The 12249-nt window shown below is 45.4% G+C and overlaps 1 protein-coding gene across 1 annotated transcript in view; it reads left to right on the forward strand.

The window, feature by feature from the left end:
* MAP3K2 (mitogen-activated protein kinase kinase kinase 2) overlaps window positions 1-12249 on the forward strand; it is a 100260-nt gene that overhangs the window by 487 nt on the left and 87524 nt on the right. The window lies entirely within an intron of this gene.

Genomic DNA, 12249 nt, shown 5'->3' on the forward strand with positions numbered 1-12249 from the left:
GGGGGGGAGCCACTGAGCTACTGAGTTGCAGTGGTGGGTTTGGGGGGGACGACCCCGAACAGTCAAAGTGGGGGCGGAAGACAATGAGGAGTAGAGAGTCTGGAGACATCAGTTGGGGAATGGCTTGTTGGGGGGTCAGGTGATGGGGGTGGGGGGGTCTTGATGAGCTGAGTTCTAAACAGCAAAGTGCTCCTTCCTGAATGCCCGGAAATTGACTAGTATCTTTTGGGTGACCACAAACAAACAAACAAACAGTAACAGGCCCAAGTAACAAAGCTGTTTAAATGAAATAACACAATAAATTAGTTGTTTGCGGCTTTTGTGTGTGCTAATTGGAGATAATAGAAGTTTTACGTTATAATTGTAGAGCCTTGATGGATTTGTGTTATAAAAAATAAATAAATTATATTTAATTATAATGTCACTTAGGCTTTTGACAGTATGCCATCATTGAGATACGTAGTCTCCTTCCTTTAAAGTGTTCTATGATGGTGGCAGCACTGTAGCCGATTATGTGGGTTGGTAATCACCAGGTATTTTTGTCGGAAAAGAGAGAACATTAGGTTCCTTTTCCCCCTCTCAGTTGTGAAGTGCATTGCAATACATGTAAGGTAGTTCCTTGGCTTTTTCTTTTTCTTGGCAAACAAATTTTTAAAGGTTTGCCACAAAATTGTTGGTTTTAAAGATCAAAGCATGAAAGATGCTAAGCAATTATGAATATTGAATCATCAAAGCTCTTTTTGTGGGGAGTGTTGAAGAGGATAAGAGAAGTCTGTCTTGCATCTTTGAAAGAAGGGGAGCTTGTGGTATATTGTACACAAATAGCCCTAAATTGTGAGATTCTCTTTAAAACAATGCAGTATTTTGCTGACTACAAGAGGCCTTCAGAAATTCGCTGCTACATATGTGGCAAAGGCTTAGTATTTGTAAGATGAATGTCTACATACTTGTCTTGCAAAACATCTTGGATTTTCTTGTGGAGCAGCACTTGTTAGAGAAGGGAGGAAGTAGCAGAAAATTCTGTGATTCATTTATTTTATTGGAGGGGGGGAGAAAATGACGAAGTTGTTAGGAAAGACACTGGACACTATATTGTAATGATGAAATTTTTGATAGAATTTTTCTCTGAGACTTAAAAAAAACTCACTCATTAACAGCAACATAGTAAGAAATATGGGAAATTGATATTTGCTTTGATATACACTGTTTCTTATAGGAGTTCAGGGTTTTTTCTCTCTCTCTCCCCCCCCCCCCCCCAGACACATACACATAGTATTTAAAAATGTGAACATCTTGTACCTAATTCTTGGTTTTCCCCCAGAATTTTGTTTCAGTAACAACGACATAGGACATACTGAAACAAACTGGTAATGTCAGTTGTTAGTGTCATTAAATACAGAGTAAAAGGGCCATCTAGGTTTTCATAAAGCAGAATGACAAGCTGATATTTTACAAATCGACTTTTATTTGGAGAAAATATGTATATCCTGTTTGTCTCGTGGAACTCTTTGCATCATTGGTTTATGTGACATTAATGGAGGGCTATTGTGAAGAAAATATCCACTTTTTTGAATAGGGTTTGTCTCAGCTTGTTTGAGAGATTTCTAAATGAAAGTGCGAAAGGAAATTTGTTTTAGAGATAACCACTGTTCAAGTATCTAGAAATCTTACAGTGCATAGTGTATAGGGAGCTGACATATACATAGTGGCAAGAATGGTGTTCTGACGGCGGTTGTTAATGTTGTGGAGTTTGTGGAAGAAGTCGGTTGTGTCTTGGAGGAAGCTGGACCTTTGTGTGATGATAGGTTTGAGGATGGTTTCTAACAGTCCTGATATTCCTTCAGTAAGAGTGCCGTAGTTAGATCTGATGTGTCTGCCTGGGTTCCCTTGTTTGTGTATCTTAGGAAGCATGTAAAAGTTCCCCAGAGCAGGTTTGTGGGAGATGAGTTTGTAGAGTTTCTCTTGGAGTGGTTTGGGGAAGGATTTGATATCCTTAAATTCCTGGGGAAATTGTGGTGCAAAGTCACCTTTAGTTCTTTGTAGAAGATGGTGTTGGCGACTTGTTGGTTGGCCTCATTAATGTAGTCATCGTAGTTGAGGACTACAGTGGCGCTCTCTTTTGTCTGCTGGTTTGATCACTATCTGGTGGTTAGATTTCAGGGACTGTGTAGCTGTCCTCTTGGAGTTGGAGAGATTGTGGTTGATGTGATGTTTATTAAGGATTTCAGTCAGTTTTTTTCATGAAGCAATCAATGTAATGATCAAGAGTGTGGTTTTATCTGCTTTGTGGTGTTCAGTTAGATTATTTTTTTTTCTTATGATATCCGTGGGGACGTGGTAACTGAATAGTGTCATCGTTGTTGTGAAATAATTCTTTGAGGTGGAGTTGGTGGGAAAACTCCTTTAGTTCTCCACATGTTAGCATTGTATTAGGTTTTGTGGTGAGGGCAGAAGTTCAGTCCCTTAGCATATGGATAATTCATAACTTTGCTGGATACTAAAAATTATGGATTGCATCAGAGTCATAATTAGGCATTTTAGCACCCTGGGCAAGTAAGCATGTTTTCACCCTGTGATGAGGTTTATCAGCCCTGTACTGGTGCAGCAGGGGTTAATCCTTCTCTCTGGGCCGAGGAGGCCACGCCCCCGCGGCTCTGTTGGGCATGCTCCAGCTGGAGAGAGGATATAAAAGGCAGCAGAGCAGTTCATTTGGGGCTGACCGCCAATGAGGAAGGAGGTGCACTGCTAACTTCTGGGGTAGGACCGCCTGCGCTCCAGGAAGCGTAGGCCAGGAAGAAGCAGATGGACCCTGACACACAGGCTAGGGATGCCGCAGAGAGGGGAGAGACCATGGAGACCCGGAGACAGCAAACTACAGAGAATCCGGTAGGAAGCGACACAGGGAAATGTTGCAGGGAAGCGGTTGTAGAACCATAGATGGGCTTGGTGTGTTTCAGTAGGATCCCCGACCAGCTGGTGGCGGTTGGGACCTGGTGGAGAGGGCGGGCCCTGGTCCCCCATCCTGGGTATCGTGGCGCGGTAGAACCTGTTGCGGGCCCAATGTGTCCAAGAGAACCAATACAACAGGGGAACAAAGATGAGGACCTCTGAGCCTGGAGATCAAGTCCTGTTGTTATTACCCTCCTCAGAGTCTAAGCTGCTGGCCAAGTGTCAGGGCCCCTTCAAGGTAACCAGACGGGCCTGTCGACTATGAGATATGGCTACTGGGATGCCGGAGAGGCGCACAGGTCTACCACGTGAACCTCCTCAAGGCCTGGAAGGATCAGGAAGGCCTGATGATTGCACTGTACCCCCCGGAATCCAAGTTGGAGCCACTGGCCGACAAACCCTCTGAACCAGGGCCGGTGGCAATCATCCAGTAGTTCAACCCCGAACAGCAGGATCAGATACAACAGCTAATATCAGTCTTCCCCACCATCTTGTCAGCCTGGCTAGGGAGAACAAATGGGACAAGCCATCACATCGCCACCATCCCTGTCCAGAAAGAGAGAAATAACACGGTCCGCTCCCCAGGAAGATGTGGATGGTTGTGCAGAAGGAACTGAAAATATTAGCCCTGGGAGTGATGGAGGAGTCCAGAAGTGAGTGGCGGAGCCCCGTAGTCCTGGTCCCCAAGCCCGATTCTGCATTGATTTCAGAAAGGTGAATGCTATCTCTTGGTTTGACGCTTACCCCTTCTCCGAGTGGAGGAAATGCTCAAGCGGCTGGGAAAGGCAGAATTTATCTCTACATTAGACCTAACTAAGGGATATTGGTAGATTCCTTTGACACCAGCCTCCAGAGGGAAGATGGCCTTTCCTACACCATTTGGCCTATACTAGTCCACCATGGTGCCTTTTGGGTTGCATGGGACCGCAGTCACCTTCCAACAGCTTATGAACCAAATACTGAACCTCCATAATTCGTATGCTGCTGTGTACATCGACGATTTGGTGTCTATAGTGTGGGTTGGAAGGAACATCTCATTAGCATACTGCAAGCCCTGGGAGTAACAGGCCTCACCGTGAACCTGGCCACGTGTCATTTAGGCCAGCGGGAGGTGACTTAACTGGGCTACGCTGTGGGTAAGGAAAAGCTATGCCCCTTAATAGGAAAGGTGCAGGCTTTACGGGACTACCCCATCCCCACGACAAAGGGACAAGTACGGCAATTCTTAGGGCTGGCTGCATACTACCACCATTTGTGCCCAACTTCACCACGCTCTCCACTCCACTGATGGACTTGACAAAAAACTCCCAACCATGGAAAGTCCAATGGTCAGAGGACTGTGAGGCCGCCTTCCAAGTCCTATGAGAGCTGGTGTTGTCCCAGCTTGACTCCCCCAAACCCTTCATCCTCCAAAAGGATGCTTTGGAGGCAGGACTGGGAGCAGTGCTGTCACAAGGACTAAAGAGGGAGGAGCACCCAATCCTGTACCTCAGCCACAAGTTGTTACCCCGGGAGACCCACTACTCCATGATAGAACAAGAGGCCCTCGCCGTTAAGTGTGCGGTCAACACTTTAAGGTATTACCTCTTAGAGAACTCCTTTCTTTTGGTAACTGACCACGCACCCCTCCGATGGATCCATAGTACGAAGGAAACCAATGCGTGAATCATGCGGTAGTACCTTTCCCTCCAACTTATGCCTTCCGTGTGCTGAACCGGCCGGGGAAGGCCAATGCAAACGCAGACGACTTCTCCTGGGAGGGAGGGGAAGAAGGGAAAGGAAGACAGCTCTCGGATACCATCTTGAGGAGGGTTTGTGACTGAGTGCATCAGCCCTGCATTGATGCAGCAGGGATTACTCCTCCTCTCTAGGCCGAGGAGGCCACGCCCCCGTGGCTCTGCTGGCAGTGCTCCAGCTGGAGGCAGGATATAAAAGGCAGCAGAGCAGCTCATTTGGGGCTGGCCACCGATGAGGAAGGAGGTGCACTGCTGACTCCTGGGGGAGGATCGCCTGCACTCCAGGAAGCGTAGGCCAGCCATAGATGGACCCAGACACACAGGCTCGGGATCCTGGGGAGAGACTGGTAGGAAAAGACCCAGGGAAACATTGCAGGGAAGCAGTTGTAGAACCATAAGCGGGCTCGTTGTGTTTTGGTAGGATCCCCACCAAGCTGCCCGGTGGAGAGGGGTGGTGGGCCAGCTCACCAGCACTACTGCCTCTGGCCACTAAGCAGCACTGCCCTGATAGCTAGGGCCGTACTACTGACTCAACGGTGGGGCTGTAATGCACATCTGCCCCGCTTCCAAAGGGTGATGGAGTGGATCAGTCCCACGACAAACCCCCTACCATTTTTTCATAACTTTTGCGCCCTGTGGCTTTGCGCCCTGAGCAGCTGCCCTGCTCAACCCACCCTGGTTATGTCCCTGTGCTTTCTCAATCCTTCTCCCTCACTCTGGTTTCGAGAGCAAGAGGGGTCTGATTTGTGTTTCAGTTCACTCCATTAGTTCTGAATCCTTAACTGGAGACTTAAAAAATGCAGAAGGTGGTCAAAGAGGGTTGATCCATATGAGTGAGTTATTGTTCTTCCCACAATTACCCATGTGAATCCCTCTTCTTAGCAGATTAACAAGTACTAGTCACCCTCCATAGCTGCTGCTTACTACAGGTTTCTGGGAGCGTATTTTTCTCAGAATGGGGATCCCTATGGACAATTTTCAAAGAAGAGTTTGTGTTTTCTAACACACAAGAAGACTGATTCAAGACCACAAAATGACATGGAGAGATTAAAGTGATTTGTGGGGAAAGCTATGATACTAACAAATACAAAGCTAGGGCTTCACATAGCTTTCCCTTGCAGCTCATTTTCATTACTACCCACAGAGTTCTATACAGCATCAGTGACAGCAGCCAGAATCTCCCAAGTTTCATTGTGCTGCTGCTTGGGAAAGTTCTGAGCAGCAGCTGGGGCAGTGGAGCTTTCTGCAAACCCAGCCTGACACCACTGCATCACGTTTATATTCAGAACATTCTTCATAACTGTAAAGGCTAGAAACATTTTAAAATTAAAGAGCAGATAGGAAGAAACCATGCATGCCCACCTACTGAATTAATGCAAGCTTATTTTGATCCTGTATCTTTAATAGTGCCTTTACATTACTTCTTCAGGTAACCAGACATTACTAAGTTTCTGTAGGGAATGGGAGGTGAGAGATCTGGAAAGGGAGTCTGGGATGGGAAGTGTTTGTAAGAGGCCCTCTGATAAGAAGTAGTCTACAATATGGGCATGTTTGAAAACAATTTAACTAATACCTACTATCACCTGTAGTAGGCAAATTATTTTTTTCCTGGACCCTTGGAAGATGGTTCAAAAAAGAACCACTTTGTGTATAGATCCTAATCATAATACTATTATTTGCACTTAAATAGAACTTTTCATCAGTAGATGTCACAGGTCTTGACAGAAGTTTCAAGTTTCCCCTTTTATAGATGGGGCAGCTGAGGTAGTTTCAGAGCAAAACTTTAATGGGTGGTCAGTGATTTTTGGATGCCTAACTTGGGACACTTTATGCCTGATTTCCAGAGGCACTGCACTGAACAGCAGCAGCTTCCAAAAGTGGCATTTATAGGTGATCAGCACCTCTGAAAATCAGGCTCTGTGATCATCAAAAAACGGGGTCACTCCAAATCAGCATCCACTTTGATTAAAATTGAGTAATCAGAAAGTCACGAGCAAATAATGGGAGAGGTAGGCACAGCACCCAAGCTGTTCCCGTCCCTGTGCTCAAGCCATTGGGCCATTGCTACTCCTAGTCAGAAGTCAGGCTCAAGGTGGATTTGTGATGCGGGGTGAAAGGCTGGGGACACACCCACCATAACCAGGCAGCTGCCACCTGTCCCACGGCCAGGTGGAGCCTGCTGAGAAGGGGGTTTGTAATGGGGAGTGGGCGAGCCCTTCAGCTGGTAACACACCCTGGGTTTCGCTTGGAGCCGGGGGGTCCTTTCACTTCAGCAGCCGAGGGGCAGAGGGAGGCCAGGGTCCCTGAGAGCAGTCCCCAGGCTTTGTCCCTGCTGGGGTGCACTGTCCAGGGCAGGTGGAGGGTCTTGGGCTTCCCACAGTAGCCAAGACTGACTCACTCCGGCCTGGGCTTCTGGGCCCTGCACCTTGTGGTAACTGTTCCCCGAGGGCTCTGATGGCCCTGGAGCCGGGTCCCCCTGCCTGGGCGTCTCATACTGGCTGCAAGCAGTCGAAGAGCAGCCTGGAGTTCAGGTGCAGCCACAGCTCCGGGGACCAGCAGACGCAGCAGGAGGAGGAGATTGGGGAGCGCTGTGGCCACCCAGACCATGACACTAGCCAGCATAGCAGCTGCCCTGCACTGCCCGGCTTTGGCTTCTGGCCTCCGAACTGGCCGGGGGTGCGGTCTTGGGTGGGGGGAGAGAAGGAGGTGGGGCTGGCACTTACTTGAGGAAGAGCAGGGGTGTGGCAAGGGGAGGCCAGCACCTACCCAAGGAGGAGCAGGTAGAGGGGTGGGACAGTGGGGAGGAGTTGGGGCCTCTTGGCCAGCGGTGGGATCAGTATTTACGCGAGAGGGAAGGAGCAGAACCAAGCAGGATCTATACAGGAGGGGACATGGCTTGGGGGGGCTGTAGAGCCAGGCGCGTGATCAGTCCCTGGCCTGCCAGGCTGCGTGGATACAGAGACTAGAAGTCTCTGCGCAGTGATGCTGTGTCTGTGGAACCGCCCCTCTGTGGCTTTGCCTTCTGGGCAGCTGCCCCACTCACTCCTCCCTAGTTATGGCCCTGGACTGCGTAGACACACTGGATTTATGGCTTATTACAACAATATGTAACCCACTAACAACCACTGCCCAGTTGCTTTCCCCCCCCACTCCTTCCTTTCCTCCCTATGACTGGAGGGGTGCTAATGGGCCACTTCACCTTGAATGGTTCCTTGAAATACGTTAACTGCTTATGCTAAACAGTCTGTTCCACCTTCTATTTAGCAGTGATGTTCCGAGTCAATGTCTACACAGCAAAGAAAATCCGCGACTGGCTCATGGGGCTTGGTCTGGGGGGCTATTCCATTGCTGTGTAGACTTCCAGGCTCAGGCTGGAGCCCAGGCTCTAGGACCCTCGCAGGGTCTCGCAGCAGTGAAACAGTCCAGTGAGCCTGAGTTTGCTGGCATGGGCCAGCCACCGGTTTTTCTTTGCTGTGTAGACATACCTGAGTTAATTTTCCAGGCTTGAAGAAGAGCTGTGTGTAAACTTGAAAGCTTGTCTCTCTCACCAACAGAAGTTGGTCCAATAAAGATATTACAGTAGAACCTCAGAGTTATGAACACCTCGGCAATAGAGGTTGTTCATACCTCGGAAATGTTCGTAACTCTGAACAAAACATTATGGTTGTTATTTCAAAAGTTTACAACTGAACATTGACTTAATATGGCTTTGAAACTTTACTACGCAGAAGAAAAATGCTGCTTTTAACCATCTTAATTTAAATAAAACAAGCACACACAGTTTCTTTACCTTGTTAAATCTTTTTTAAACTTTCCCTTTATTTTTTTTAGTAGTTTACATTTAACACAGTACTGTACTGTATTATTATTATTTTTTGTCTCTGCTGCTGTCTGATTGTGTACTTCTGGTTCTAAATGAGGTGTGTGGTTGACCGGTCAGTTCGTAACTCTGGTGTTCGTCATAACTCTGAGGCCTGGTCTACGTGTTTGTGTGTGTGTTTTGATGTAAGATACGCAACTTCAGCTACGGGAATAGCATAGCTGAAGTCGACGTATCTTATTTTGACTTACCTCCCGTCCTCACTTCGTGGGATCGATGGCCGCGGTTCCCCTGTCGACTCCGCTACCACCGCTCGCCCTGGTGGAGTTCCGGGGTCGATGGGAGCACATTCGGGGATCGATATATCGCGTCTAGATGAGATGCGATAGATCGATCCCTGATAGATAGATCGCTACCCGCCGATCCGGCAGGTAATCTGGATGTACCCTTAGACTCTACTGTACCTCACCCATCTTTTCCCTCTAATATCCTTGGGCTCACATGGCAACAACAACACTGCATACATGTAAATGTGCATATTTTGGAGACAACTGAGGTTTGAGAGAACTTCCTCAATATTTAAAGTTTGTCACCATACAATGTTGCAATAACGCTGTTTAAGATATTTTAATGCTCTTGTGGAGGAAAAAAAAACTTACATAAACGCACATTGAATTTATATATACACAATTTAATATACTATTTGTACAAATGTGTAGATGTGTAGTTATTAAAGTAAAAATGTGAGGTAAATAGACTTTAAAATTTGGTTATAATTCCATCTCTGCTTCTTTCATGTGGTCCCTAGGAAAGTTATTCAGAGTCTAGAGCTTTGAATCTTTAAAAATGACTGTAGCTAGATACAGAAGCATGCTTTGTTTTATTGTAAATGTAACGTTTGTGCTTTAGAGGGCTAGAAAATCAGTCACTGTAAATTTCCTTCATGCATGTTGCCAGTGCTGTTCTTGGGTTTTCCTTCTCTGTTAACCTTTCCTCAGCTACTGTTTATAAATAATTGGTTCAAGTCAGATGTGGTATGAAAACTTTGTAGTATTGATACATAGGCTTGGAGAAATTCTCTTGAGGGAGGTTCCATGTATTTAGTAGTTACAAGTGGTATTTGTTAACCATCTTCATCTGTGTTATATTATCTTACATAAATTTGACTATAGGCTGACTTTTATAAATTATAGGACTACATTTCCAGTTATGAATTAAGTGTTTTGACATATCCGGTCTGTAAACTACTGAACATCCTCTAGACTCAAAATGGTAATATTTGTGATATCACATTTCAGCACAGTATCATGAAGATGAAGATTATTGTTTGTAAAGTGTAATGTATGTTGGAAGACAGATTACTGGGCTAGATGGCCCTTTGTTCTGACCCGGTATGGCCGTACTTACGTTCTTAAATTGAAAGTATAATGCTGCAAACTGACCAATAAAATTTGAACAGAGTAACTTTTTTCTAACTTCTCCCACACAAAAAAAACAAAAACACAACCACAAAAGATTATTTTATGGAAGGCAAATAAAAGGGTATATTTATTCTGTGTGTTAAATAGACTATATTTAACACTCAGTGCTAGATATCTTAAATGTGGAAAAATTGAGCAAAAGCAATTGGACTTTATTATAGCAATGGATGAATAAGAACATAAGAACGGCCATACTGGGTCAGACCAAAGGTCCATCTAGCCCAGTATCCTGTCTTCCAACAGTGGCCAATGCCAAGTGCCCCAGAGGGAATGAACAGAACAGGTAATCATCAAGTCATCCATCCCCTGTCGCCCATTCCCAGCTTCTGGCAAACAGAGGCTAGGGAAACCATTCCTGCCCATTCTGGCTAATAGCTATTGATGGACCTATCCTCTGTAAACTTACCTAGTTCTTTTTTGAACCCTGTTATATATAGTATAGGCCTTCACATAGGGTTGTCCAATTTTCTAGTTGCACAAAACTGGATACCTTTGCCCTGCCCTTTCTCCGAGACCCCACCCTGCTCACTCCATCCCCCCTCCCTTTGTCGCTCCCTCTTCCCCACCTCACTCACTCGCTCGTTTGCACCAGGCTGGGGAGGGTCACAACATCCTCTGGCAAGGAGTTCCACAGGTTGACTGTGCATTGTGTGAAAAAATACTTCCTTTTGTTTATTTTAAACCTGCTGCCTATTAATTTTATTTGGTGGCCCCTAGTTCTTGTGTTATGAGATTGAGTAAATAACACTTCGTTATTTACTTTCTCCACACCAGTTATGGTTTTATAGACCTCTATCATATCCCCTCTTAGTCGTCTCTTTTCCAAGCTGAAAGAGTCCCAGTCTTCTTAATCTCTCCTCATATGGCAGCCGTTCCATACCCCTTATAACTTTTGTTGCCCTTTTCAGAGCCTTTTCTAATTCCTATATATCTTTTTTGAGATGGGGCGATCCCATCTGCATGGAGTATTCAAGATGTGGGAGTACCGTGGATTTATATAGAGGCAATATATTTACTGTCTTATCTATCCCTTTCTTAATGATGCCCAACATTCTGTTCGCTTTTTTGACTGCTGCTGCACATGGAGTGGATGTTTTCAGAGAACTATCCACAATGACTCCAAGATCTCATTCAGTGGTAATAGCCAATTTAAACCCCATCATTTTATATGTATAGTTGGGATTATGTTTTCCAATGTGCATTACTTTGCATTTATCAACAATATGGCAGATGAAATTCAGTCACCCAGTTTTGAGAGATCCTTTTGTAGCTCTTCGCAGTTTGCTTGGGACTTAACTATCTTGAGTAGTTTTGTATCATCTGCAAATTTTGCCACCTCACTGTTTACCCCTTTTTCCAGATCATTTATGAATATGTTGAATAGGACTGGGCCCAGTACAGACCCCAGGGGGACACCACTATTTACTTCTCTCCATTCTGAAAACTGACCATTTATTCCTACTCTTTGTTTCCTATCTTTTAACTAGTTACCAGTCCATGAGAGGACCTTCCCTCTTTGTCCCATGACAGCTTACTTTGCTTAAGAGCCTTTGGTGAGAGGGGTTGTCAAAGGCTTTCTGAAAATCTAAGTACACTATATCCACTGGATCCCCTTGGTTCACATGCTTGTTGACCCCCTCAATGAATTCTAGAAGATTGGTGAGGCATGATTTCCCTTTACAAAAACCATGTTGACTATTCCCCCAACAAACTGTGTCTGACAATTTTATTTTTTACTATAGTTTCAGCTAGTTTGCCCGGTACTGAAATCAGGCTTACTGCCCTGTAATTGTCGGGATCACCTCTGGAGCCCTTTTAAAAAATTGGCATCACATTAGCTATCCTCCAGTCATTTGGTACAGAAGCTGATTTAAATGATAGGTTACAAACTACAGTTAGTAGTCCTGCAATTTCATATTTGAGTTCCTTTAGAACTCCTGGGTGAATACCATCTGGTCCTGGTGACTTATTACTGTTTAGTTTATCAATTTGTTCCAAAACTTCCTCTAATGACACCTCAATCTGCGACAGTTCCTCAGATTTGTCACCTAAAAAGAATGGCTCAGTTTTGGGAATCTCCCTCACATCATCAACAGTGAAGACCGATGCAAAGAATTCATTTAGTTTCTCAGCAATGGCCTTATTGTCCTTGAGTGCTCCTTTAGCATCTCGATCATCCAGTGGCCCTACTGGTTGTTTAGCAGGCTTTCTGCTTCTCGTGTACTTTAAAACATTTTTTTTTGCTCTTACTTTTTGGTTAGTT

The sequence above is a fragment of the Trachemys scripta genome, chromosome 11 (assembly GCF_013100865.1).
Source record: "Trachemys scripta elegans isolate TJP31775 chromosome 11, CAS_Tse_1.0, whole genome shotgun sequence".
Taxonomy (NCBI): domain Eukaryota; kingdom Metazoa; phylum Chordata; order Testudines; family Emydidae; genus Trachemys; species Trachemys scripta.